At 36.0% G+C, this 27066-nt stretch overlaps 1 protein-coding gene and 2 long non-coding RNA genes across 5 annotated transcripts in view; all 3 read right to left on the bottom strand.

Moving 5' to 3' along the window:
• Nucleotides 1-435, bottom strand: part of SCN1A (sodium voltage-gated channel alpha subunit 1) — a 187721-nt gene extending 187286 nt beyond the window's left edge. For all 3 annotated transcript variants that reach the window (XM_032693632.1, XM_032693631.1, XM_032693638.1), the window contains exon 1: nt 407-435. The gene's annotated coding sequence lies outside the window, so the exon portion shown is untranslated. The remainder of the gene's footprint in view (nt 1-406) is intronic.
• Nucleotides 436-4485: 4050 nt separating this feature from the next.
• LOC116789360 lies at nt 4486-16889 on the bottom strand. The gene is made up of 3 exons (XR_004358003.1): nt 16836-16889; nt 12645-12720; nt 4486-4566 (listed from the first exon to the last, which is right to left on the bottom strand). It is a non-coding gene; the product is annotated as an uncharacterized LOC116789360 (long non-coding RNA).
• A 2391-nt stretch (nt 16890-19280) lies between these two features.
• Nucleotides 19281-27066, bottom strand: part of LOC116789359 — a 29452-nt gene continuing 21666 nt past the window's right edge. Inside the window, exon 3 of the long non-coding RNA XR_004358002.1 lies at nt 19281-19384. This is a non-coding gene — a long non-coding RNA (uncharacterized LOC116789359). The remainder of the gene's footprint in view (nt 19385-27066) is intronic.

Here is a 27066-nt window from a genome sequence, read left to right as displayed (position 1 = left end):
ATCTTCCCACAGATGTGGTCACCACTGCTTAGCAACCGAGGGGACATGATGACACAGATGAAAATCCTACATCTAGAGCTCACCCTGCTCCACCTCCACGGCAGCAAATTACCTTCCACAGCCAATTAGGATGAATACGTTTTCTTTGTTACCTCAGAGGTACCAAGTAGAACCTCAGACACAGCTTGATGCGAGATGAATTTTTCTCCTCGGTGGAGAACCTGAGACTTGTTAATAAAGCTGCTCGCCAAAAGATAATGCCAAGTAAAAAAAAAAAAGGAAAAGGTAACCGAATACCCTACCTACTTTTACTCACTACTCCAGCCGCCCTCCAGGGAGAGGCGAGGCAGCTTAGCCCCAAGCCCGGGCGGAACCCCGCAAATAGGACGGCGGAAAGGCCACTCACCTCTGCCATGCCACAGGTAGGTGCTGTCTCCGCGCTGCGGGGCTGCCGGCTCCGTGTCCAGCGCTGCCCGCCCCCTCCGCGCCGCAGCCGCCGCCCCGGGGAGCCCCGCCCGGCCCGGCCGCGCCCGCCGCCGCAGCGCCGCCCCCGCCCCGCCGGAACCCCGCGGGGGCAGCGCCCGCAGCAGGTGCCGAGAGCCGCGAGCGCGCAGGGGGAGCAGGAACTTCCCAATTGGAGAGCGCGGTCACAGCCGTTCTCTTCTGCTCTTCATTCACGTTCAGTGCCAAATGGGTTCCCGAGAGGAAGTCGCGGTGCCCCTTGGCTGTAATCCGCGGTAGTGACATTAAACATTTGTCTTACGAGGTTTTGAAAGCATTTATGTGTGTTTCTTTTCTACTGATCACCAAGTGTAATACCTTGGAAATCTGGCAATGGAAAATAAGCTTGTCTGCAGCTCGGTGCGAGAAGAGGTGTTTTTTGTGATGTATTACTCAAGGAAATGCCTCAGACGCATTGTGTTCTTGGTTAGACATATTTACATATGTCCTCCATGCTTTTGGGTGTGAACAACGGACAGTAATTCTGAACAGATTTTAGGGAGAAATTGGCACCTGAAGAGCAGTAAGCATTAGAGCTGTAGAGCATCGTTCTTACAACACATATCTGAAATCATTACGGGTCACCAGTTACAACCAAAGCCACAGCTAAACACAAGTTAAAATGCCAGCCCGCCACTGCTTCCCAGAGCTTCCATGATCAGTGCTTACTACTCCTGAAGGCCTCCTGATGTGGCCTTGGCACATTGTCTGCACTGATTACCCTGTTCTAATGTTCATAGAACATTGGTGCATCTTGAAGGCTGCATAAATAGGTCACATCTGTAGTTTTGTCCGTGGTCATAGCATAAGACCATAAAAAATCACTGGAAATGTTTGAATTCCCTTCTGCTTCAGAGCAGGGAGGGGCAGCACAGGAAAGTTTTGATTTCAAAGTATGAAAATTCAGTATATACCTGTGAAATCAGAATAATTCAGTAATAACAATTGTTTTTTTCAGTCTTTAGAAATAAATCTTCATCTTCTTCAGAACTATGAAAAATACATTAACAAAATTCATAAGCATATTTGAAAATGTTCTTATGTGATCTGGCTTCTGTACTCACATCTGCTTGCTCAAAATCTCACTTTTCTTGCTGCAGCACTAGCATACCATGGCAGGGGAAAAGAGATGCTAAGAAGGCATTTTCCTCTTCACTTCTATTTTTTAGCACGGGCAGCAGGTCACTAGTTTTTATAGCCCACTTAAGACATTTCCCCAAATTGTGTGAGATTCGGTAGCAGCTCCATAGAACCTGCTTGAAAAAGTATCCGTATTGTCTTGACTGGCTGCCAGAAATCAGCTTCTTGATTGCATACAGTTAAATTAAAAAAAAAAAAAAAAAAAAAAGGAAAAAAGAAAAAAGAGAAAAAAAGGCACTTATTCCATGCAATGTTGTAATGTTATTTGATAACTTCAGTCTGGCTGCTCTGAACAACATAGATCTAAGATGCTGTAACTTAGCACAGAAGACAGTGTTGCCTGACTGGTGACTACAAATGAAACCCTTTAGATTTCTGTATGCATTTAAAAGTCAATGTTAAACTGGAAGAAATTACATGCAGAGGGAAAATTTTCTTTTTTCCTTTTTCCTCCCTCTTTCTCAAAACTCAACACAAATAAAGGGATTGCCTCCCCTTTTTTCAATGTTCTTTTAAATTGTTTCAGATTTTTTTCTTTTCCTTATCATTTTGATGTTTTAGTGCTGATGTACAATTGTTTTCTGCATGCCTTGTCTATGTTGTAATCTGTAATATTTCAGTATCCAATGTTACTGCAATACACCCAAAAGACCTTCTTACAACACAGAATGCTAAATTATATTAAATAAGTAATTTTTGTATTGAATTGAAATGGGTCATTCCAGAGTCTTCCCACACAGCAGTGGTGTTTTTCATCTGTTTATACAACAATATCTACTGCAATGGTACCTGGATTCATTATTCAGCTACAATTACTTATTGCTAGAGTTGCATTCAGACAATGAATACAAACTACCGCTACTTTACTTATTTGGCCCCTGTTTTCACACAAAGTCTTAGTGATGCCTAATAATAATAACAACAATAACAACAATAAAAATAATAAAGTCATTATTACTAATTAATACAAGTAATAGCATATAACTGTAATTGCTAATAAATAAGTGAAAAGTGAAGGGGCTTATCAGATGGTACAACCTGTTTCCAATGGAGAAGAGTGAATTGCAATATTTAATATCATAGCACCACTCAGTGTTCAAAGTGGATATGGCTTCGTAACCAGCAGCTGCATTGCCACTTGAAGAAATACAGTGTTGGTACTATTTATAATCTCATTAATCCTATATATATGGCAATGTGCAGTTTACTTTAGGTATACCATGAGAGAAGTAACACATGGATACAAATGTGTGCTGAATATAAGAACACTGGAAAAAAAATTCTAGTACCTATCTTGATACAAATTACCCTAAGTGGAAATGTTAAAACTCACTACAGGTTGTTACCAGCATCCAAAAGGTAGGAAATTATTTTGACCTGTTTAGTCCTTTAGTTTCTTATCTGCTGATCATCCTGAAGATCAGAACAGACTTATCCTCTGCCCACACTTCTCACCAAAGAACATTATACCATATAATGTGCTAACTTTTTATTCATGAACATGATTAGCAAGGAGACAGTTGATAATTGGCTTCAGAAAGTCTAGATCTTGCACCGTATTTCCAGCTTGGCTTTTAGCCATGTTAAAATCACAGTGCTTGTAGTAATGTCATGGTTTCCTCACAAGGACTGGTTATAAGGGAAATTAAAATGATCCTATTTTCTTCTCCAGCAATCCTTTTTTCTGTCAGCCATGAAATATTGCTGTCTCAGGAGCTGCTTCACTGATGTCTTCACAGAGCATCAGGATCTGCAACTTCCTCAAGAGACATAAAGAAATAAATTTTTATTGGATTTTTTTAACATGGATTTAAATTAATCCTCCCTTCCTCTTAGTTAATAGTTGTAATTTTTCTTCAAAAATTGTAGTATCAGACTTCACTATTTACATTGTCCAATTAGGTGTTTCTTTCTGGCATTATATTATCTACCTTCTCCTGGATTTCCTTTACCATAGCTCCTGTATTTTAAGATAAATCATTCAGACAGCACCCTATAGGAGAACTGTTATGGATGAACTCATTCTGCCATGACAGTGATCTAAGAATTAAGCATCAATGCAAGATGTTTATTGATGGTGTGAGTCAATATTATCATAGATAATACAAATGCCAAAATACATAGCATGTAAATAATAGTAGTAAACGCAAAAGTACTGTGTATGACACACTGCTGCACATTCCTTTGCCACTTCATTATAAAAACAAGAAGAGGCAGAGTGGATGGAAAAATGTATTTTGCAGAAGAGTTGGAACAGGTAACTTGGAACAGGTATTTGAAGATGACATCCTATTCTGTCTGTTCAAAGTAGAGACATTATCATCAGTAATCTTAAATAACTGTAGGCCAGCCAGTTCTTTTAGACAAGCTGAGCACACAGTTCTTTAGTCACTTAGCATCACAAATATTTTCCAGATTTCAAATTGTTTGTTCTATCAATTTCTTATGCCCTTCCAGTTTGATAATTCTTTAAGTGCTGGGGGCAGCAGAACAGTTTTCCACAAATAGCCTCAGTAAAACTGCATTTATTTGTCAGAGTAACTCCAACTGCACCTTTCTATTTACCTTCTTATAAAGCAAAAGGTAAAATGTGCTACACAGTAGCAACAAAAAAATATGTCAATGATTCATAGGGCTCCTCAGGTGACTCCTTTTTCTCTTGGACACAAGCTATTCAGATCTTTAGATACTAAAAAACACAAGCTTATTTTCAATGTTCAATACTTTCAATGTTAGCAGTGAAGAAAATATGTTTAAAGATATTTAACTCTTGCTTAAGCAATTCATTAGCACACTAACACAGGTGCATTTACAAAATTATTAATTTAAATCAAGCCTTACCTCAGCTATTCACATTTTATTTTTCCCCCACGTGTTGAATAATTTTTTCTCCATCAGTGTTAATTGTACTTGTACAATTTTTACCTGTAATCAAAAGAGAAATTCAGTAGTTGTTGGAGTCGAAGGCAAAAGGCAAACCTGCCCTAAAGAGGAAGATTTTCATAAGAGGATACAACAAAGAAATGAAATGCTTATCTCTGCTTTCTAAATTACACATTTTGTTACTTGTCCACCTGCTGAGTTACTGACCACCCATTGTGTTGATTTGTAAAGTAAACCTATTAAGCCCTTCAAAAAAATCTTTAAATACTCGACAACACTTTGTGCCCATAGTCTCCATAAGAGGGCACCCTTATTTAACAGCGGAACTTCATTTTTTTTTAACAGAGGTCTTTCTAAACGCTTTGGGAGGAAAGAAAGCCCTCTGGAGAGTACAGTGAGAGAAAAAGTTACTAAGTCATGTTCGTTGTCATTTTAGTGCTGACAAGGCAAATCTAATTTAAAGCATGCATTAACTGGGTACTGATGGTTTCTTTTGCAACTTTGTAACTTTTGTAACTTTGTTACAGTTTCCTCCTACTATAAAAGTTAAAACAAGGTCACCAGAATTAGCTCTTTTAACGCTACCTAGCAAAATAGGTCATGCATACTATTTCATGCTTATTTCTACAGCTTTTCTGTCAACCTACTGGAACTTAAACACAAATAAATACATGGTCGCTCACCATCTCCATAATATTTTTACTAGCAATAATGGTTAAAAGAAGATTGAGGAACACTGCCATAGAGAAATGCATTTTGATTAAAATACAGTGCTGCTGAATCTTTAATAATTTTGTTTATTATTTAAATATTAACCCAACATTAAATTGTGCTATATACAAAAATCCAGAAGTTATTATTTAAAGAATTTGTTTCATAAAACTCCTTTGCTGGATCCACTTCAATTTCTCATTTTACTAGTTCCGAAGAAATCACACATTTTTAAAACGCAAAATATGCATGAAATATGGTAATGTGTGGAATGAAGAACTTAATGCAGCAGTAAGATGGTCATATCTAAAACAGGGGTTTAACAAGATGGAGTGGGTTCAAGAGTACATCTTTCACAAGTCACTGACTAGATGTTTATGTGGAGTACTGTAAGAGCATACTGTAAGAGGAATGACACCATAATTCAAAGAGGGGCCACTAAATTTTACCTTGTGCAGCTGTCAGAATAAAATACCAATGACCATCATATTTATGCAGAAGAAAAACAGACCTTCTAAACAGGCATTTCAGACTGTTCCACAACCAAAGTTTCTACATGTGCTTGCAAACTCTGTCTTTTGCATTGTTTGGCTTTCTTTGGTAATTAGCTTTGACTACATGGAACCAGGGACTAATTTTCCCTGTCCCCAAATTATATATATTGAAGATAAGACATCATTTGCTGTTATCATCTTCCAAGTACAGTAACACAAATGTGCTTGTTGTCCACCAGGACCCCCAGGTCCTCCCTCCTCTGCAGAGCTGCTTTCCAGCAGGTTGGCCCCCAGCCTGTAGTGGTGCATGGGGTTATTCCTCCTCAGATTCAGGACCCTGCACTGCCTTTGTTGAACTTTAAAAGGTTCCACTCTTTTTTCTGATTTTGAAAATCTGTACTTACATAGATTTACATAGGTACTGTATCCAATCCATTTCTGTTTCTTGTCTTAAAAATAAAGTCTGATCTGTAGCCATTGTCTTGTCTGTACACTCAGATTCTGATCTTAGTTACAGATGTAGTTGCACAGAAGAGTACAATATTACTCCTGATTTATGTATTGTAGCTAACTTTTAAGAAGAGACTTCTGCCATTCCTATGAAATACCAAGGGGAACCTCTCTGAATCACTCCCTGATCCACTTCTGTTGAATAGCAGTAGTTCAAAGAAAAATATCACTGATTTAAGAAGAACAAAATGAAAAAAAATTGACAGTCATTTCCATGCTTGAAGTCACAGACAAAATCAACAGGAGAGGAAACTTTAAAAATACTATGTGAATAGAATGGAATATGTAATGAAATTTTTTTTCACATGAGAATGAAGTTGGATGACTTGACCATAAATTGTAAATTAATGTTTAATCATAATTTTCAGTGTCACAGATTATTTAAGATTGTTTTCAGAAGATGTAGGTTGTCTCTGCTTAATTTTGGGAATAAAATTACCAATTTCCAATGGAAAATCATTTTTATTGAAGCGAAAACCTTACTTAAGGATTACTAATTCCAAAGCTGTCAGGAAATCTGTCAAATGAAAGGAAATTCATGTCCCTGATGTGTTGAGCTGAGCAACGGTTTCTTTAGATGCATGTTTTACTTTTTCTCACTTTTTTTTTTTTCTTTTTTTTAAACAGAGTACTGTTAACTCCTTTTTTCTGTCTCAGTTTTTACTTGGCCTTATTTCTTTTTCACATTCTGCTCTCATTATACCAAGATGCACACCAGTCATTTTAAATGGCCCAAATCTGCTAGAAATGAAAATTAGAACCATTTAACTCACAACTGTATTGGGTAGAGTGCACTATAAATATGAAAAGAAATTATTTTTTACACAGTTTAGGGTTTTTTCACTTTTACTCAAGAACATGCAAAACACTTAAGTCACCCATGATGCCAACAGAGAGCAATTGATAATCTACTTCATTTACTTCCACAGAGCTTTTAGTAGTCTTGGAAAGCATTGGACTGATTTTCCTGGAGATGGAAAACTCCGATTTGCAGCAAAGCAAACTTTCTTTATCTCCAGGATAAAGGGGGACCTCGGGGAGGCATATAGTTCAGTCTCAATGCTCACTCATTCTAACCAGAGATCAAAGATATAAATGGTGCTGGTACTTTGTGTGCCCTCTGGAAGCTGACCTCCACTGCAGAAGTAGTTACACTACATTTCTCAATGCAGCAGCAAGTTGCAGCGATTATCCCATCTATCTTTAATGTTACCTTGAGTGCTTCCACATGTGCATTACAGCTGACAGGAGTAAAATAGCAGGGCCATAAAAAAAATGTCAATAATCATAAAAAGCCAAATTTGACCTACTTACCCAGAGATGAGTATCATCCTATTTTCAAGCAGCAAAAGTGGATTACACAGTTCATCTATATAAGCATGACAGATAAAAATAACAGGAATTTGACAGGTGAGCTGAAAGGACTGCAATAAAATTTGAATTTGGAGGAAGGTGAGAGAATGAAGACAGGAAAGATATAGCCTCTCTCTTGGCTTATAGCTGTCCTCTCTCCAGCACTGAACATTCAAAATTCTCACTTAGTTCCACTGGATTCAGGCAACAGGACAGGAAGCCATATGGCAGGGGATTGGCTAAATAACACCTGTGAGACTCTATCTATATTGACAAGAGTGATTATTCTTATCACACCACTAGGTAACCCACATTGATGGCACAACCATTCCGATTCTAAGAAGGTTAAAGTACAACTGAGATATTTTTATCTGTTTGTTGCACTAATTATTCCAGTCCACTCAATATTATCAAGCCAGAGTATTCACTTTCATATAGCAGATCTAAGCTTTCATCTGTACAGCATTCCTCCTTGTTTTTAGAAATTCTCAGCAAGTGGAAATCTTGACAAGTACACCCATTTACTATTAATCTTGTCTCACACTTTCAGAGAGAAGCATGCAAGTAGATGGAAAGCAGAACTCACAGGCCATGAGACAAAGAGGGTTCTCACATTAAAGGAAACAGGAGCAACCAAGCCTATTTCATAAATGGATTATGCTTTTAAAGTCTTGAGCTAGGAGAGCTGTGAGCTGTATTGAGTTTTCTGCTAGTAGCTGCGAGATGAAAGTCTTGGGGAAACTTAATGAGACACTGTTTCTTAGCAGTCACTCTCCAGTAAGAATTTTCTTTTCAGCAAGGGTTTTCCAGTCTAGCTTTTGTTTCAGAGGATGAGCCCAAATAGAAGAAAATAGAGCATTTGTGCTATAAGGACAGCTAGATCTTCAAAGGGGACTGCTGTGTTGCTGGAAAGCCTACCTTTTACCTGAGCATCCAGATTAATATCAAAGGATTATTATTGTGGAAATACAGTTAACTGAAACCACATCTTTTTTTTTCTATTTTTCTTTCTTTTCTTGTGCAGAAAGATGCATTCAAGCATTCTGAACAAAAGAGTACTTTGATCTGTTTTGTGGATTTCTGTCACACACAAATCAGAGACTTCCCCTACTGGTACAAGATGATAAATTCCTCTGATCAGTGAAATTGCATTATTTTCACAGAAAGAACTATACACATTCATAAGAACATAAAACTAAACAATGTCATTTACTGATCATGCTTTCAATACAGTATGAGTATTTGATTGCATCATGAAAGAAAGAACAAGTTGCAGTACTTTGGCAGAAGGCAAACTCTGTGGAGCAAGTTTGAGAGGACAAACCGGAAGACTGGAAGAAAAATGAAAGAGTAATACACAAAACCCTTTTTTATGTAGGAAACAGGAGAGATGAGGGGGAAGAAAGCCATGTAGTTGGGAATCTTTTTGAGAACATACTTGAAGATGACTTCAAAATAGAACCGGTCAGACTTTTCAAATTTCATTTTGGTGGGAAAATTTTCACTCTGAATCAAAGGGAAAACCCAGAAATTGGGAAGCTTCCCATGGGTAGGAACTTCAGTCTGTTTGGTTTTATTTCATTTCATTTCATTTCATCCCATCTTTGGAACTCCTTCTACTGATTTAATTCCTAACACCCATGAAAATCTACTACCAGTTTCTGATCCTGGGAAAAAACCCAAACCGCTATTGAGCTTAATATGGCTGTGATCCCTTATCTGCAGAACACTGCATCTACAGCTACAATCACATCTATTGTGAAGAAAGCAGTCTAGAAATGAAGAACAAAAGGCTAAGGATGCAAGAGTCTTCACTTTGAGATCAAGGCAGCAGGAATCCTCCAAGCACTAGGAATTCTGGTTCAGATTTCTATGCTGGAAAAGTTCTTGAGTAACTTTAAGTAGTGGTACATGCAGAATCTACTGAGCAGAAAAAATGCTAATTTACCCTAAGATTTACCAAATTAGACCTGGACAAACAAAAAGCCCCCAGTCTCCACAGAAAATAGCACAATTCAATCTCAGTGGCTCTAGTTAATATAATATAACCATCACTTTTGTTACAATGGCCTCAGAAGATAGGATTAACCAGTTTCTTACGAGCCATATTATTCAGCATCACATTTTGATTATGTGATTTAACCTCCCAGCAGTTCCGACTGCATAACATCCACTGGCTGTTTAACGAAAATGGACTATCTGATGATGGATACTTTTAAACTGAGTTAAATTGTCTGTGTGGCTGTTAAAACACTGAAGGCACTCAAGCAATTGCTTAAGCTCTTTCTGCCAGAGGTACTGCATTGTGAATCAAACTCTAACTAGGAAAGAAGTATCTTTTACATGATTTTCATGAAACACAGACACTGAGACAGAGATACTGGATGAGCACTGCTAAAAATATGGTTTGTTAAAAAATTACTTAAAATTTTACAGTTTAAATCTCTTTTAGGTAACATTTTCCCCAGGGTTTACAGGTCTGTGCTGTGAATTTTTCATAATGCTTATATTAGAAACTTAAGGAACATGATCTACTTGGAAAGAAAGAAAAGTAAATTGAACAACAAAACCATTTATTTTATTCTGCTTATGATATGACCACCTGCTAAAACAGTAATGGGCAGGGTGCTTTGACAGTTTCATTGTGTTATTTGCAGAAAGCAGAACTATTTTAAAATAAAACCAGTCTTCTCTAAAAAGCATTCATGTTGATTGATAATTCTCATGGGAAAAAAAAATCAAAGTTAAAAACTCTGTTTAATTTGCTAATTAAAGGGCATAAAGCACATAATTAAGAAAAGTTTCATAAAAACTCCTCAGCATTTCTAATGCTTTGAACTTCACACTGGAAATTCTAGATGTCATTTCTGATCTTTCCTGATCTGTTCTTTTGAAAACAGCCTGTGTATTAAGTTTAGCAATACTATTTAACAGCACGTAGTCTTGAAAAAAAACTCAGAACAAATGTTGGTTTTATTACCTTCATATTCCTCACAAGAACATAAAGGTACAGAATTCATTCTCCTATGCTTTCATGTAAATGATGACCCTCCATTAATCCCTCAGTTTTACAAGTGTTTTTGCATATGGGTAAAATGCACAATGCTGTTTATCTGGGAAAATTATAGTTTAAATAATAATGAAACAGTATTTTATAAAAATATATTCTCTTGATTTGTTTCACTGTCATGAAATGGCTGACTACATGGAAAATATATGCACAGTTTGCCAAATTGCTTTCCTATTTCAGAAAATGTAACTGTTATTCTTCATGATTATTGCAATAACAAATATCTTTGCTTTTAATCTGAAGGGGTTATCTAGGGTTTAGCTAAAAGAAATCAACTTCTGGAGCAGATTTGTAAATGTTCAGTATTTGAATAACATCTTTTTTTTGGATTAAATAGTTTGGAGTATAAATAAAAAAACACATAGCACCTACATAAAAACTAGTCTTCTTGCCTGCGAAGTTGTGGTAGTTTGAAAAAGGTTTTCCCTCTGGAGTTGGAAAGTAGTATCATGTCATATCATCATTTCTTAGTTTTTGAAGACATGAATTCACTAAAACACAGTACAATAAGTATTATAGATAATATTGACAATTTCAAGTTGGAAATTGATAAAGTTAAAAATTTGTCAAATTATCAATTTGTCTAATTTGAAATTATCAAATAGTTTCTTAATGTTGGCATGGTCAAATGGATATGGTGTGAGCTATACAAATTATTTTGTGTTCACCGTCTACTTGGTCATGCATCATAACTTAAAATGGACAAACTGGCACTGGGGAAGAATGAAATGTTAAGATCTGAATAAAAATGGAATAAATTAATAAAACTTACAGTATCAGTCTCATCATATTACAAGAAGAGAATAAATGAATATTGTGCCATGTCCTGGTTTTGCATGGGATAGAGTTATTTTTTTTTGTAATAGCTGATTCACTGCTGTGTTTTGGGTTTACTATGGGAATCATGTTGACAACACACTGATGTTTTGGATGTTGGTTCTTACCCTAAGTCAAGGACTTTTTAGTTTCCCATGCTCTGCCAGTGAGGAGCTGCACAAGGAACTGCAGGGAACATGGCCAGGACAGCTGACCCGAAGTGGCCAAAGGGATATTCCATAACATAGGATGTCACACTGAGTACACAAACCGGGGGGAGTTGGCTGGGAGGGGCCGATCACTGCTTGGGGGTGGGCTGGGCACTGGTCAGTGGGTGGTGAGCAGCTGTTTCTTGTTTCTCTCGGGTTTTATTCCTCTCCCTCTCTCATTTTCATGACAATTATTAGTAGCAGTAGTATTGTTATTATTATCATTAATGTTATTATAATACTTTTACTCTATTAAACTGTTCTTATCCTAAACTATGAGTTTTGCTTCTTTTCTCAATTCTCTTCCCCACTGTGAGGGCAGGCAGGGTAGGAAGTGAGTGAGTGTCTGCAAGGTGCTTAGTTTCCAGATGGGTTTAAAACACAACATGCCATTTCTTTCTCCCCTTACATTTTTTATCACAATAATGATGTTTAATAGTCTTAAATATACAGAATTTGTAGGATGCTAGTCAGTCCAAATTCTGTCTCAAGGCTTTTATAAAAAATGAATTAAGAAAAAGTCCATCATAGGCTTTGGCTTGAATTAACATTTTGAGTTCTCATATAGTATTTTGGAATATGGTGGTACGTAGTCACAGTAATAGTTGCGAAAATGACAGATATCACAAACAACACCAATTTGGTTCTTCTTTCATTCTCTAAAGATGATAAAAATGGTACTGCCTTGGGGAGCAGAGAAAAAATAACCTGTTTATATATGTCAAACCTTTCAGCCTTGCAGTCTGCTTTCCCATGAAAAGCCAAAGCAGACCAAGAAACTGCTTTGAAATGAGGTAAAATAGTACATCAGAAGCCTTTAAAGCTTTTCAGAAACACAGAAAATAGCTGCAATTTGATACATAAAACTAATGGTGCACTTGACTCCCAGCTGCAGAGCAGACAGATGGCAGCATACGGCCATACATTTGTGTAATGAAGTAGAATTTCAACACTGACCTTCTGAACCAGGATCCCAGGGACTCACAGAAATTCTACACAAGTTTGACAGGGTGTCTCACCATGGCTTCATGGCCTATTTACAGGTTAAAAAAATTTAAAAAGAAACAAAAAAAGGGCTGTTCACTGTCTTTACTGGTACTTTTGAATAACAAAAATATAGGTAAAGGGTTTGCAAAAATGAATGCTAAACCAATATAAACCAAAAATTGCTGTTTATAATACTCCAGATAACTAAGTACAAAGATACATTTGTTGCTACTTTTTTTAAAGTAGAATATCTCTCTGCATATGGTCTTACAAAAAACAGTTGCAAATATAGACTAGCATATGGTTTTAGTTTGAATGCACACATTTAAAGAGTTATTTTAAACAGCTACATTAAAGGCTTATTTTAAAACTTTTGAGTGTTGATACTTATACACCTGCACTTTTCCAATCACTTCAGCATATCACATATCTAAAACAGAAATTATATTCACGATGCAGACTTTCCAGACAAGAAGGACTTCTTAAGCACGTCTAGGAACATCACACAAGACTGTAAATGTCTAGTAGAATTTTGGCAAGAACTTACCACAGAAACCATTGATAACTGCTGTATGATCAGAAACAATACTTAACGAACAAGAGACCTACCTTTCATTCTGACGGCAGAACCCACATCGTTTAAAAATTACTTGAATACACATGAGCTTCACAGGGTAAAACAGATGAATAGTAAAAAATTAAAATACCAGAATTTATGTCACTGTTCCCATCTACCAAAGAAACATATCAGTTGAAGAGGTAGATCACCACTGAACTGGAAGATGACTAAGAAGTTCATGCTGGTATAACTAAACAGGGAGCATCTCTGCAGCAAGGATTTCTCAGCAGAAGCTATAATGTACAGAAAGGGTAAGCAAGGAGCTATACTTCTAAACAATTACAATATGAAGTGGAAATAGTTATCCTGTGTTGTCAAAAGACTATCATCTGACTGGAGAAGTATGGAGAGCGTTGGTGGGTTCTCTTCTCTCTGCTATTGCAGGGGAGGGGAGGGGAGGGGAGGGGAGGAGAGGAGACTATGTGATCAGTTGCTACAGCTGTGTAACAATTAAGAGGAAGAAAACTGGATTTCAAATCCACAGACTACAGTGGTTTACAGCTACTGGGCTGTTACGAAAATTGTCTTTGGGAATAGACTCATTCCACATTTTTTGAATATGGGGATTAAATTACTTTTATTGCTTTGGGAATCTTCATCTTAGACATCAGGCAACTGTTTCATGCTTTCATAAGGTTTGGAAGGAGTCCTGAGCTAATTAATTGTCATGGTGTTATTCAAACTATCTAGTTGAATGTAATGCTATCTAAAGGCTTTGCCAAGCTGTTTGCCAGAATGCAGGTCAAACACAGGTAACAATGTCAGCAGCTGGATTCCTGTATCTTGTTAGCTGATGGGTTGGTTATATCTTTTAGCTGTTTTGGGGGTTTTTTTAGCATTATAGGAATCAAAAAATATTTCATCAGGTACTCTGCTTCTGAGTTCTGCTATTCAAGTTGCCCTTCCTAGGTCAGTATTTTCAAAGGTAACTTCTATTGGCTTCTGCTTCCTTCAGACATGTAGCACAGCTAGTTTGCTTTTCAAAGCTTTTCCAGCTGAGCATTGGGCTCTGAAATCTCTTAAAAAATGACAGTGTTGTGTTTCTCAGACTGTCTCTCTGCTACTGACATGCTTGGAAGAAATCAACCTTTGTAGCTACCCTGGTTTCCAGGTTGGACATGGGTGGCCAGTTCTACCCAAACACACCTCTGAAATCACTATGACTCCTCTTTCCTCAACTCTGAACTGCCAGACAGGCAATTCAGACAGACAGTGAAATGGGTGTCTAGATGGTAGTAAGAATGTACCTGAGTTTCCTCCAGAGTTACCTTAAATCCATAGCCATTTCCCTCATAGAAGCATATTCTCAAAATCCAAATACAGATTTTATCTTTGTGTTACACTATGTGTCATCTATGTAGATTTCTACATTAGAAGCCATTGTATCCTTGTGAATTCTTGCCTTTTACTACTGGCATGACTTTGGGAAGATAAAGCAGGTGAGGTAGGGAAGCTGCCTATATCTCCCAAATTGCAGAGGAGATGGTATAGACATATACAGAGCTGAAATAATGTGACAGAACAGAAAGACATCCAAAGCTATTAGAGCATTAGTTGGATTAGTCATCAAAATTATTCATAGTCTGTCCTATTTTTATTAGAGTAGCTGTGTAAATGAAGGACAGAAAGATGGTCAGATTTTCTACAAAGTCTATACATTCACTTCCCAAATACCTTTTCTTCAGGCCAGTTGCACCAACATAGTGGGGGGGAAGGAGGAAATTTGTTTTCCATTGCAGTAAGTGGAATATGGAATCGGTCAAGCTGACACCAGATAGAGATGGAATTCTTTAGCATACATCTGATAAACTGCATAGTATAAGAAAACAATTTCAATGTTGTTTCTCAGCTGGCTGCTACATGATTTCTGCCAATCAGATAATGAATGCACTGGGTTACATTTGTAGTCCTTACTTATATAGTTAGATTTAGAACTCCCCTCATAATCCTTCTTTAAATGAATCCCTGTTTATATCCTCATTTTAATTGCATATCTCAGAGATGCCTATTTTATGTTTAAGAGAGCAATCAAAAAATGAGCCATCAAGGAAGCAGCAGCACAGAAAAAATATTTCACAAGAGACTATTTTGAAACATAGTAGTGAAAAACTACAAAAGCAAATTTTTTCATGGTGTAGCTATTATGTAATTCCTGCATGAATATTGAAGCAACCTCTATATGCTCTGTTACGTGAACTACCCTAATTCTCTTAGGAGGGCAATGCCATGGTTCAGAATGATAACAGTGAAATATCTTTGCTTAACTTCTATGGCCAACCATAAAAATGTTTAAATAATAAAGTACATTTTAAAGTAATTGTGCTGATCTGTCAGAGAAGGGTAATATTACCTAAGAACTGCATCAAATCCCTGAAGCTGGGTCTGCACCTAAGTCACCAGACTTTGAAATCTCACAGGTCTTTTCCTTGAGTTTGATGGATGAGCAGGGCTACAGTGGCAGCCATGCAGTGGCAGGATATACAAGCTGCCTGAGCAGCATGACAAAGAGGGAGTTCACCTGCACCAAATCTAAAATGATGCTTTCTGCCTGATTTTTTTTCCCTGTGGCTATCAATATGATACTATGCATTTTTTTAAAGGAGCAACATTTTTGGTGGAAAGCAGTGTACATATTCACACTTATCAAAAAGAACTTTTGTCCCACAGGTTATTTTGGGTACTTGAATACACCTTATTTACTTATTACTATTACATGGAGGCATTTCATTTTCTGCCTGGCCATAGTGAAACACTGCTGCTACCTTTGGAAATTCACTTCACTGTAGGCATCTTCCTCTATGGATTCATGGCCAAAGCATTTTGTACGAGTCCTGTATCTACACTTATGAATGAAGGCACAGTGGTAGAATATCTATGCCACCATTTTTTTTTTTTTGGTAACAAAAATGCTCATTGGTAAACCAAGGAGAAAAAGATAAATTCAAAATTAAAACACAGGATGGAATTATTTCGATAGTTACAGTACTTATTACTGCCCTAAGGAAGTGGGGTAGAATAAAGATTTCTTCCCTTCCACTGATATTGGGAATTTTATATAATACTCTTCTAAAATCATAGAATCACTCAGCAAGTTTCACTCTTCTGTCTGTGTCAGCTTTTTCAGAGCTTTGGCCTGAAAGCTATTTTTACAAATGTGTTTAAGTGAAGAGGCTGAGTGACAAAGGCTGCAGATGAATAGACAGAATAATGGACAAATGTATTTTTCCTGACTGAGTAATCATCTGTACTATTCATTTGTATTTTACTTTATAGCCCCTTAAAGAGTTTCCGATAGCTAGACTGGATTAATTTTCTTTCTGTCTCCCTTCTTGGAATAAGCTGACATGGCCACCTCATGTTTTTGGCAACAGTTCAAAAGCGATCTAACATTTTCAAGATACACGAAAATATTTTGCATATTTCTTGAATTTTTTTTATTGAATGAGATTATTTTATTTGAATGTTATAGAAAAATTTACCATGCTGTAAATAATTACAACTAGGTGGAGAAGAACTTCCTTTGAAATTCCCAGTATACTTACCCTCTCTCAGTTTAATAGGAGAAATATTTTTCCTAGAATATATCTTCTTAGCCTGCAAAGCATAACCATATTTGAGATTTTGTCTTATTTTATGTTTGGAGATAAATAATACTATGTAAGCGACATCCTTATGTTTCAAAGTTCAGTCTATCATCCTGGATAATTATATCATTCTGATCATCATACTATCTAAGAATCTGTTTAATAGTAAAAGCAATTATAGACTATTCATCTGAAAAATAGTATATTAAAAAATCAGTTAGAAAAACTAGTGAGATACAAACTCTCTTAATTTTACGTACACTTATTTTTTTAATTATTATTCTCGTAGATTTATAGTTTGGCAATTCCAGAAATACTTTAATTACTGTTGGTATCCAATAAAGCATTTTTAAGTACTTTCTTGAAGCTGAAAATCATCTTGTTTGAGCCTCAAAAGTTTGTAATGGAAGATAAGAAGAACTCAGTGATTCAGAAGTTATTTAATATTCACTTCTGATATTCTGGCTACCATCAGGAAATGCTTCCAAATTACTAAGGGCATTTCATATTTCTTTTGCAAAAGAACACTTTCACACACTTTTAAAGATTCCACATATTTTTGAAGAGTGGTAATTTAAAATAACCTTTCAGTTTAAATAATTCATATTAATTTCATATCTAGTGTTGCATGCGTCTTAACCTTGAAGTAATGGTGGTTGACAGAAGAGGTCTAGGACATCTGAAGAAATGAAGGGAATGTTTTTAGGCTCAGGCTTCAGATGTGCTTCATAACTGTATTTCTCTAAAAAAAAGCAAAAAATGAGTACTTCTTGCTGCAATCAGCATATATTTTCCATCATGAATAAGAAGCCCCACTTTAATTTAATTTTTGTGTGAGTACTATCACCATACCCTCCCATGGGTACAAGAAAACAATAACTTCATATCACAATTTAAAGTATGGGTTTGTACTAGTGAAACCCTAAATGGTTATGATTAATGACCTGCCTATTGCATTTTTGTAAGGGTTGGAACTTCAATGTATCAGTTAAAATATTGGTCCCATTGATAGATGAAAAATATCTATTTTTATCTATTCATATTCTTTTAGATAAGCTGCAAACAGATACTGTTTCTTAAACACACGTGTTCTTGCTATGCACAAAGAAATCTGTATTTCAAGTATCTGTCAAAATTATGTGAAAGCAACACAGTGAGTTGATGCTTCTCTTGCAACATTTAGATATGTACACAAATAAATGTATATACAAGTCTCAGTAATTATGTATTCGTAAGTATAAATATGCGTTTTGAATCTTTGATTGTGCAATGACGAGAATAGAAATTTAATTTTTTTCTAAGCCTGAAAATTCTTTAAACATTCTCCTAGAAATCACAGATCAAAAATAGTTTTCAGTTTGAAATAAATAATGGCTAAATCACTCATGTATCTATTAAATATGGAAGTATAATAGTAAGTAAAAATAAATCTAATACTAAGTAAACGGTAAGAGATATAAAGGGGGTGGAAAAGGCTTTCCCACATGTTCTTTCTTTTGGCCCATTGTGGGGCGTCAGTGTGGTAGAGCCAGAAGCAGGGCTGCGCCAACAAAGCTCCTTTCTCTGGCAGCAATATTCCCCTCTTGCATGTCAGCTCACTCTCTATCACAACATGGGCACCAAATACACAAATTAGGAAAATAAATATCAATCTCAACTTGATTCAATATTTCTACCTAATATATATATATATATATATATATATATATATATATATATATGTTCACTAAAGCCGCTTTTCTTCAGGTGTTTCTGTGCTGTTGGATCCTTACATTTGCCTCCATTAACTGCACTGGGTCTCAGAGTGTTACACACTTAGTGTGTTAGTGTGTCATACTAACTAAAATGCCTAATTACATGCAAAAAAACCCCCAACAAAACCCAACCTCTAAGACACCAAGAGACAGGATTTATGCTTAAGATGAGGTCTGCGACTTCATGTACCTATATACAAAACCAACATTTACTTGGAAACTCACTATGAAGAAGTTTTGTGAAACTCGATATCTCAATATCTTAAGTGAATACAGAATTATCATAAGATAATTATAATAAGATAATATTAATACAACTATATAAGGTACTACACATTCCAAACTATACAGTTGTATTACGTTATGTTTTAACCATGTAAGGAAAAATTCAACACAAGCAATTAGATAAAACTTTGATGCCATAGAGAAGACACTGACTGATCCTATACTGTGCTATACTGTAAATCAGGTGCTCAATAGCATCAGAGCAACAATAAATTCCTGCTGTTTGACTACACTGGCCCTCAGCAGCAGCATTACCTAATCTGTTCCTGTCTCTAGTACATCAGTAATGGTTGGTTCAGTGTTGCCATCAGAAAAAAGGTACCAGAGCTGCAAAAGAGATTTTTACGTTAACAGCCTGATTCCATCAGGATTTGAATGCCTGTTCTTCCCAGTGAAATGCTGGATTTGTCAGGAGAGAATCATGTCAAATGCTGAGCAGAAATTTCTTTATGTACTCGTACAGTTGACCTAGAATAGCAAAACACACAAACAATAATTTGTAACGTAACTATCACATAGAGTAGATTAGCAGCTGAAATTGTAAAAAGGCCTACTAGAACCCTAACAGCAGTCTTAGGCAAGATATTCAATGATGTTTGCAGAATCCCATTTTATGCTTTTACTTGCAAGAAGCATGAACACAGAGATAAAAAGCTGGCATGCTTCATCTTTCCTCCAACATGACCAGGTCTAATGGAATTCTGGATATCAATAAAACAAAAGAGTGATTGAATTTTGATGATATCCTTGTGAGAGTGAATAATAAAACAGAAAACCTTCATCTTTGGCCATGCTTCAAGAAAAATTCCCCCTGTGTTTTATCTTAAATTAATATTTGATGCAATTCCATTTAAAAATCTGAGATACACACTATTATTTGGTAATAATAATTTTATTTCAATTTGATTAGATGTGCTTCAGCTTATTGTTATATTCATTAACTACATTCACTGCAATGGCAGTGTAATGCTAATCTGTTTGTTTGGGTTAATTTCCAACAGTCAAACAACTGGGGAAGAAGTGCTCTTTTTGCGTTTTCCAAATATGTAATTTGAGGAAAACTAGTTCTGAATTAAAAGTGTGAACTCGAGATTACTGCTGTAAACATAGGTACAAATAGGTACAAAACATAGGTACAAAAAAAAAGAAGTTCCAACAAACTGCCAGGCTGATGGTACTTACCACTACTTACCATGATTTAAAAATTGATTTTCTGGCCTTACATATCTTTAAAAAGCAGTTGGGCTCTTTAAACACTATAATTTTTCATTAATTGGTAAGACTGAGATTTAGAGCCTCCCAGGAAGCATTCCTAAAATAATTCAGTTCTCGAATGAACACATTCACAATATGACCCCCCTCAATTTTGTTCTTCTGCTGTACGTTGTTTGTGAAAATCCTCAAGGCTCTCAGGAGCATTCTTAGCCTCTCTTTCTGTATTCACATGAAGATTCTCACCCTTCAGCACTTCTTTTGCAACTGGAGCTAATAGTTCTCTTTGTAAGTGTGTGGGGAATATGTGCCTGCATCACATATTATGCCAATGATTTTTTTAAGTTAAAGTATGATTAAAACTGATCATAGGACAACCTTATCTCATCCATTTGAGGTCTTCTGCTTAAATTTGTCTTTATTCAGAATAGAGACTGACATAAAAATGAAATTAAATATTATGGGTGGTCCCAAGCCCATCTACAAAACCAGACGTGAATCCAGGGCTACTCAAGGTTCAGTACTGCATGTATAGGTTTGAAAGACCACACGACTGGGTCAAGGAGCACCTTAAAGAGAACTATGTGCACCTCACTATCTTAAGATCTCAAATGCTCAGCTCAAAAATTTGTTTGGAAAACACTACTTGCTATGATCCTACCAGAGGTAGTCCTCTGAAGGACTCTAAACAAAGAGCCACCACCTAAATGCTGATTACCTTGAACATAGATATTTCTGTGTTGAACTGAGAAAAGAAAAGCACAGATAATATAAAAAAAAGATAAAAACAAAGGATGTTTGGATAAAAAGATATAATGTTTACAAAAAAACCTGAACATCAAAACCATTCTTGTGAATTCTTGCTCAAACAGGAATTAATCCTGAGCTTGTAAAAAAGACTTTAAATTTTATGATAACTATTTTAAGAGCAAAACACTGATAAGAAAGTTTTAGAAAAAGAAACCTAAATACAAAACAGTAGCAAGTTGTCTATTGATAATTTATATTTTAAATACAATAAAATGGACTTTACCAGACTGTAATCTGATCCTTACAGAGAAGAGAACCACAGGTTCTTATTACGTTTATCACAAAGAAGCATCTATGTAAACTTTTCACAGGCATGTGCATTTACTCAACCACCAATTGCCACAAGGTGTCCTTTCTCAGTAATTGTACTCTAATAGAGCCAGGGCTTAGTGATCCATTTTCAAATGGATTTTTGCCATTAAATTACAGCCTCAATCTCTAAATTTAAGTGCCTCTTCTCCTCTATTACACTCATTTAATTCTGTTATGCAGGTGTTTGAATATGATTTGGAAAAATACTTAGATGTCTGAACATCTGGAAATAAAGATTTTAATTGCCATGTTACCATTGTATGGAAGTGTGCAAATTTTTTTTCCAGAATAAAAAATTTACAACTACAGCTATGTATATTCTGTGGTGATTACAATTTTAAACAAAGGCATCAAACACCTTTTTAATAAAGGGGTCACCGAACTTCAGATTTGACACAATAATTTTTTTTCAGAAGCCATTACTACCTCAGTGATACTTTACCCCATTAGGCAGGTTTGTTACTCAGCCAGAAAAGCCAGTAGTCTTTCATCTCTCTGTTTCTTTTTGTTGTTGTTTCAGCGTTTATCTAAGTTCAAACTGCAAAGTGCTGGGTCTGAGTTCCCACTGTTTGCTTTGAAACTTTCTTTGAACAGTTAAGACTCTATTCTTGTCCCAAACCTCTGAGGATCTCACCAAGTAAGCATTGCTCAGGACTGTTCTACTTAAAATTATAACCTACCATGCTAGGAAGGTTCTTTACAAACCAACACTCAGTGCAGGTAGAAATGGGGTGAGAGGGAAAGAACAATAATGTAAAAACCTGTAGGTCTTTCAGGGAAGGCAAACAAGAATCCATTCAAATTCTTAATATAGCCCTAATCTGTTCCAGGGGGTATCTAAGAGGGGAGAGTGGGAAAGAAGGGATCAAATGTCTCCAAAAATATACACATTAAGGAGAAAAATTATACATGCCCATTAGGCCTACTAATATCAGGAGTAATATAATGTTTTAATATATGCCTTGCGATTTAGACTGAAATGACTCATCTGATTCCCCCTCAAAAGATTCACACTGGAGACTGCAAAAGAAATAATACAGTTATTTCTTTCCATCTCACACATTTTAAGCCCACCGGCCAAGAGGACAGAAAGACTACTGAAAGTACATGTGAATTCATAGTTGTTCCATGACATTTTAAAGAAATGTATCCTGAATCAATTTTTTCCTTTATGAATTTAGCCAAATAAATGCCATAGAGAATAAGGGCAAGAGCAAACACACAGATAATCACCTTGCTAGCTTCTGTGGGCCCAATGACTTACAGCATTTTCTTTCAAGTTACAGAAACTTAACCTTTGAGTTACAGTAGTTCCTTCACAGTCATTAGCAGGTGTTTGTATTTTGAGTTTAAACTATAAACTGTTTGATGAAGGAAAAAAAGTATTTCAGTTTTTTCCACTGTCAAGGGAAAACACTAAGACATTTTTTTAGGTCTCCTGTGTATTGAGTTTTCTAGGATGCAAAATGGAGATTTTCACCTACCATTGTAAAGGGATCTTGGGAAGCTAAGTGTCACAACAGCAAATCTGGGGGCTTTAAGGTCACAAGGACTGTTGCATAATGTCGCTCGGACACCACAGTTATTGTTATTATAAAAGTCAGAATTATCCTGCACGTCAAGACCAGTCTTCCACCTACACTTAGAAAATTATGTTTGGTTGCATAAAGGTTCTGAACAGCAGCCACACAATTTATTAGAGCATGGAAAGAAGTATCTGAAACCAGCAGCTGATCCACTTCAATCTTCTGACGGACTATCTGTAGACAGACTACAGAGCCAGTTCTTTAAAAATGAGGTTTGTGTCCTGTAAAGTCAGATAAGGATCTTGGCTGCTGTGTAGCCAACATCAAGCAGTGTCTCATTCTGTTGCTTTGTGGGTAACAGGTTGAAATATTAACAAGTGGAAAAGTCAAACCTTCACGAAAAAAAAGCATCTTGGGTGCTCTTGTCTCATGTCACTTTCTATTTTATATCTTAAAAAACAGTGTCACTTTCACACATATTTTATTTTGTTTCTTAGGTCTTTATCTTGAAAATTTCAGAGACGTTTGAACGGTAATGCACAACGATCAGATAGACATCTGTCAAACAGTAATACACAATGCTCAGATAGACAGCTGTCAAGCCCACACATAGCAGAAGCAATGATTTCCTGTGGCTGGTTTGGAACAGGCTGATTGATCAGTTATTCTCTTTTGCTGTGACCTCCTGTAGAAGTCACAAGCAGAGTGTTTGCAGCCTACAGCTGCTTATTCATCCTCAGCCAGATCCAGATCTTTTAAAATTCAGAACAGTCCTATATGAACAACAGAAAAAACTACCATGGTAATGCAGATCCTGGGAAGAATAACAGCCATAGCTTTCTAGTAACAGTAGCACAAATATACTGCAAAAGTAATTCTAAAACTTGAGACAATATTCATTAGGTATCAAGTGCAGGATTTTCAGTTCTTTCTCACTGGCAAAGCTTTTAAAATCTCATCTGACATATCTCATTGTCTCTTTCTTTTTTATCTTGTTGGTATTGTTTGCGGATATGAATCATAAAGTGTATTTGCATAGTATCAAGGGTTTTTTGGTTCTTTTTTTTTTAACACGGAAGATAGAACAAAATACTTTAATTCTAAAAAATGTAACTAATCAAAATGTGACTCACTACATAATGAAACTCTTAAGCACTTCAAAACAGGCTACTACCCTTAGTGAGGCTGTCATTCAGCCATTCATCATTTCAATCAACAAGGGCAGCCATTAGAAAGACTCTAGTTTAAATCAGTTTTAAATAAGAATTTTTACATATTTACATCTCTTCTGTACTTCTTGTACCTAGAGACAAATAATCCTCAAGATACTGACTAAAGCATATTGGAAACCAGAACATTACTTTACTTGCCCAAAGTCATACTTAAATTCAGTGGAAGAAACAGGAAAAAAAATCTGTTTTCTCAATATCTGTTAAATATACCACCTCCTTTTCTGTTATCCTCCCCTTCCATTTCTGTTCTCTCCTGTTACTCCCTCTCACCCCTTTCTCCTGCAAAAAAGATTAAATGGAAAAGGTCAAGGACAGAAAGTTTTACTACTGATACATGGAAAAGGCTCACAGTTAAGTACTGACAAGTTTAGTCAGGAGTCATCCAACTATATTCTCTTTCCTAAAAAATAAGAAGAGAAAGCATTCACCAGCAAATACATTCTATGGCCTTAGTATATCCCTTTGGTGACAGGCTATTAAAACAGCAGTGTATACTACCCTTCATTAGTATCCTTTGTCACTCTAAGTATTTGTTTCACATCTATCAAACCATTCAGTATTACTTTGCATTTCATATCATACTTACTATTCCTGGAAAAAACAATTTATTGCTAATTTGTACAGCATGTGGCACAGTCAATTGAAAAATACATTTTTTTTTATATTTTACTCCTTTTTGGGCTGTTAGCCTACATTTCTTTTACTGCAGCTCAACACACAGGGTTTGCACTCAAAGCATCATGACTGCTGCATTTGCAGTGATCCTCTCTAAATTACTTCCTTTTCTTTCTTTGTCAGTCTCTCTGGATTCTTTAAGCGATCTTATTGATCAGAAGACAATAGAACTGACACTTAAATTCAGCACTATGCAGTCTGTGCTTCTGCAAGTTCTTAAAGTGCACTGAAAATCCAGAACATCCTACTCTTGATTAAAAAATTTGGCTCTAAAAATATCTAGGTTTTTCCTGGTCTCAGGTTTTGAATGTATTTGAAAACAGGAAGGGGGAAAAAGGAAATACTAGTTTAAAAACCCCACACACTTTCAAACCAATATTATTGTTCAGCCATACCACAAAAAAAATTTCAGGGAGGGTTTTTGAATGAAAATGTTCAGATGTTCACATTTTCCACAACTGAACTTCCCACTTCCACTTACCCACAAAATCTCATGCAATAAAACTACCCCGTTAATCAAGCAAGGATCTGGGAGGAAAAAATCCAAAACAAAACCAAAAAAAAAAGGAGATGTTAGCAAGCTGAGAAGCATTTTTCAAGGTTGGAAAAAAGCTCCACATGGTCCTAGTAGACTCAAACTCTGCAATTGTCAGGCAATAACCTCCTGTGACACAGAAGTATCCAGGAACTTGAGAGTAGGGAATGGCCATTTATGATAAATGAAGTCTTAATCCAATTCCATCTGAGATTAACAGTGAAATAACAATTATTTTTAATGCTGAAGGAAATCCTCCATGCACTCCTCCATACTCCATTAAAGTAAGTTCTCTCCAAATGTACACAAGTAAAATTTTACTGTACTTCTCCTTCAGACTTGCAAATATATAAGTTAGTATAATATATAATTTATATAGACTTACTAAAAGATATTAGAATATGTATACTACAAATGCATGTAACATCAAATAAAGACATGAGACATAATTGGTTGGATGTTTCCTCTTTATTAAGCTGTGGTTTTCATTACAAACATACTCAAATTTACCATATTTGATGCCTTTGCAATGTTCATTTTTCTTTAAATGAGAATTTTGTCGCAATCTCAGTTGTCTTTTAACGTCCTGCAGTTCAGAACTTTACATGATTCTTTCCACAATTTCATGAGTCTATTTAAGATATTTATTAATACTTGTTAAGAAGGTAATTCCAATACTGTGAAATTAACAGATTTTCTCTTAAGAACAAGAGAGATATATGTCATACAGAATATACTCTCATACTTTCTCTATCCCTGGAGCAACAGGACTGAAACATTGCCCTGAGAGTTCAGTCTGGAAATTTTAATTCTGTAGGGACACAATGTTTTTATTCTTGCTTTAGGCATTCAGACTGACTAATTAATAAAAAAAAGAATCTGGGCTATCACCTGACCCTGACAACAGAAGTTCTTTGTTTTATACCTAGCTTTCAGATTCCTAATATCACAATAATTGAATCTTCAATGCTTATTGCAGTTTCAGAAACACTTATCATGGCTTGTCTACAGTCAGTACCTGATTATGCCTAATTTTCTCTAAACAGAAGGCTTTTCCTGAGAAAACTATATTAATGTAAACTATACTTGTTTGTATATTTAGATTCTTTAAGGAGATTTAAAATACTGAAAGTACTGTCAGGGGCATTCTAATTAAACCTGAAGGCATGAAAATGGCAAGTGAAACACTGCATCATTTGTAAAAACAGAATGTGTTCAGATTTTTAAAAAAAAAACAACTTAGATGTCCTCTGTGGATATCTGCTCTTCCTTAGAATGTGCATTTGTTGAAAATTATTACTATTGTCATAGACTGTCTTGTCTGAAGAAATGCTCTCTCCTGTACTGTTTTGTTTACAAGTGTTGTCAGTGGAGTGAGAGCTGTTTGAATAATACTGTAAACCTACTGAATATAAAATTGGTCTCTCACTGGAGAAAATGGAAGCAACTATGCCAAGTTATTAAAACATATTGGTTTCAAGTAAGTTTAAGGGCACACTCAGGGCAATCCAGTGTTTTTAATGAAGATCTCAATGTGATCAATAAATTATAAGATATTAAATCTTAAATTCACTCTAAGGTATACAGTACCTGTTTTTAAAAATAAATGAATTGAGCACAGAATTGTGACACAGTTGAATAAATTTCAAGAGGAAGGATGATTTGTGCAGATGTGCTGGACTGGACCTTGAATGATCTTGGATCCGTTTCCAGTTCTGCCCTCAACTCCATCTAGAGTCACACACACTTCTTTAGACAACACTACAAAGGTATTTAGCTATTTTAAGATGCACAGAGATGTCTACCAAAGTTCTGAAAACACCTAACTACACTAGGCAATTAAATCCT

Source organism: Chiroxiphia lanceolata, chromosome 7 (assembly GCF_009829145.1).
Source record: "Chiroxiphia lanceolata isolate bChiLan1 chromosome 7, bChiLan1.pri, whole genome shotgun sequence".
NCBI classification, from domain to species: Eukaryota; Metazoa; Chordata; class Aves; order Passeriformes; family Pipridae; genus Chiroxiphia; species Chiroxiphia lanceolata.
The sequence above is the reverse complement of the archived record's forward strand: the minus strand, read 5'-3'. Positions and strand labels throughout refer to the sequence as shown.